General features: G+C 42.0%; 1 long non-coding RNA gene across 1 annotated transcript; it reads left to right on the top strand.

Moving 5' to 3' along the window:
- Window positions 1-2,208: 2,208 nt before the first annotated feature.
- LOC116912786 lies at window positions 2,209-2,719 on the top strand. Its single transcript, XR_004389479.1, has 2 exons — window positions 2,209-2,346; window positions 2,489-2,719. It is a non-coding gene; the product is annotated as an uncharacterized LOC116912786 (long non-coding RNA).
- Window positions 2,720-3,010: the final 291 nt, after the last annotated feature.

Raw genomic sequence — 3,010 nt, 5'->3', positions numbered from 1 at the left:
ATCATGGGAAGGGTGAGAGTGAATGGTGTCATGGGAAGGGTGGGGGCAAAGGACATCATGGGAAGGGTGAGGGTGAAGGGCATCATGGGGAGGGTGAGGGCGAAGGGCATCATGGGAAGGGTGAGGGCGAAGGGCATCATGGGAAGAGTAAGGGTGAAGGGCATCATGGGAAGGGTAAGGGTGAAGGGCATCATGGGAAAGGTGAGAGTGAAAGGCATTGTGGGAAGGGTGAGAAGGAAATATAGTTGGGCTGAGAAACAGAGGATGGAAGAGAAAGAAAAGATGCGGGAGCAGCTGACAATTATCCTGAAAGACTTGAGAAGAAAGGCAAAATACCAAAAGCAACTTTATCTCATGGGGGAGACAAAATAAACCAAAGTACCTAGAATAACCACCCGCACATCATTCTCTATCTATTGGCACTGCTACAGTCTACGGTGGTGTTTCCCATAGGACCTCATTTTATGTATTGCAAATATATGCTTTTAACCTTCCTTTTTTTTTTTTCAATTAGAATACCAGACCATGATACCAGGAACTTGATCACATTCTCTGATGCATCCCCCAAATCTAGATCAGCAACTGGCTACAGTGAATACATAGTAAAATATTAATTGAAGGATTTAATAAAAGAGCTGAGAAAGGGACTTGAGGAGAAGAAAAGACCAATAATAACAGAGACCCGAATAGAGATACAATGAACAAAGACAGTGGAAATGATGGTAAATAAAAAAAAAGCAATTATTGTAAAATTTAAGCTGTATGCAGTTATGTGGTATGCTTTGAGTATGGTTTGTCCTGGGCCATGCTTATACTCTGACTCAGTGCCCAATTAGAAGAGTTAAGAGTTGGGGCCTTTGTGTGGTGATTAGATTAAGAGGGTTTAATATGATTCTCATGACACTAGATTTGTTTCCTTGGAATGGATTAACAGTTTAACCATAGGCTGTTATAAACAAAGCCAGGGGCTGGGTGTGTAGCTTCAGGATAAAGCCCTGCCTGTTATGTACAAGGCTAAGAGTTCAATACGCAGAATTCTATTACACACACTCACACACACACACACACACACACACACACACACACACACACACACACACCATCTCTCTTCAGTAGTACCTACATGCACTGTGGCTCTCTATGCATCCTTTGTCCTTCACTAGCAGACGGTGGTTCACTGTTGCTTCACCCATACCTTCCTCACCTCTGGAACTGTGAGCCCCTACCTCTCTTCTTTGTAATTTACCCAGTCTCAGGAACTCTGTTTTAACAACAGAAAGCAGATTAAGACAATATATGAGACCCTAAATACATTCAAACTCCAACTATAGCGTCAAAGAAACATTGTTAAATATTTATGATACTACAACAAAAGAATATAACAATTCTCAGAAAAAAAAAAAAAAAAAAAAAAAAAACTAGTTCCTTGATTCCAACTTAAAGGATGCTCAGACTCCAGAAACGCTCCAAGCCTTTCCACCCTTGGCTACAGAAAAGAACCTTCTAGAAAAGCTTCCTTGCTTTGAGGCATCTTTGGACCCTCTGTGAAGCCACACTGGAGGGAGCATCATAAGTTACTGGAATCTGCTTAGAAGAAATTTATGCTTTGGGAAAATAAGCCTTATAAAGCCAGTAACTAGTCAGAAAGGACAATTGGACTAACCAGCCCTCCTACCTGTCCCTATCCACCCCCCTCCCCTGCTGCTCTATGCTGCCCCCCACCACCACATCCCAGTCCCTGCCACGTGCCCTCCCCGCCCCCATGCGGCCCCGCCCCCTTCACCCTCAGACAATGTCTTATTGTTCAGATTGTGTTTATCTGAGAGGAGACAAAGCCCGGCTGTGCGCCTGCAGTTGGGTACCTCCTAGTACTGATTTTGCCAAATGTCTTGGAGCAGGGGTGATGGTAAAGAGACTGGATTAGGCAAAGGACAAAAAAGCAACTTGTGACTCTATCGGGGGAGATGCTTCCCCATCAGAGAGCTGTAATTAGTTGGTCCTTGGCTGGTGTGCACTCATTGCCTGCTACCAATTGTCTCCAGAACCTCAGAACATTCAGTTTTCACCTCTGAAAAAATGATTGCAAGTGTCGATGAACCTCCCACTGGTGGTCAGCTCCCAAGGGTGGGGGGGTCACTTATTTTTTTTATATATAAATAAAATAGAGCAAATGCTCTACTACTGAGCTAAATCCCCAACCCCTTATTTATATTTTTTTATTTTATTTATTATAAGACAGTATCTCACTATGTGGCTTTAACTCTCATGGAATTCACTCTGTAGCTCAGCCTGGCCTTGAACTCATAAGATCTGCGGGACTCTGAATCCTGAGTGCTGGGATTAAAGGTATGCGCCACCCCTCCCCTCCCCCCATGCCTGGCTAGCAGGCATTTATTTTATAAAATCTAAACAAATGCTGAAGTTTATTCGTTTGTTTTTTGTTCTTGTTGTTCTATTCGAGTTTAAAAATTGCATTTCTTTATTTGAGGAAAGGGGAGGTACGTGCCAAGGCACATGCCGAAGTCAGAGGACAACTGTGAGAGTTGGCCGTTCACCTAGTAGTCTCCAGGATCGATCTTAGGTCTTCACGCTTGGCCGCAAGCGCCTTCACACACTGAGCCATCTAGGTGGCCACGGTGATAGTTTTGAAAATAATATTAAGTAAAGTTTCAGTGCATTTTAAAATTATTTTAAAATTAAAAATAAACATTTTAAATGATTTTTTCCCCTTTCTTGTTGGTTTTGGTTTTGTTGTAGCTGTTGTTGCTGTTTGGTTCCATATTGGAAAATGATCTCAAAGTTTTGAGCGTGCTAGGTTAAGAGATCTGCCGCCGCACTATATTCCTTGATAGTTTTAAAATACATGTATTTTTAAGAAAATCAAGTGGTAGATGAAAACCATGTTCTGTTTTGTTTTCTTAAAAAAAAAAGCAGAATTGACCATTAGATTGAAAATTGGCCATTGTGACTAGAACTATCACTCAGGTGTATTTTTCAGTAGTATCACTAC

The sequence above is a fragment of the Rattus rattus genome, chromosome 11 (genome assembly GCF_011064425.1).
Source record: "Rattus rattus isolate New Zealand chromosome 11, Rrattus_CSIRO_v1, whole genome shotgun sequence".
Classification (NCBI taxonomy): domain Eukaryota; kingdom Metazoa; phylum Chordata; class Mammalia; order Rodentia; family Muridae; genus Rattus; species Rattus rattus.
The sequence above is the reverse complement of the archived record's forward strand: the minus strand, read 5'-3'. Positions and strand labels throughout refer to the sequence as shown.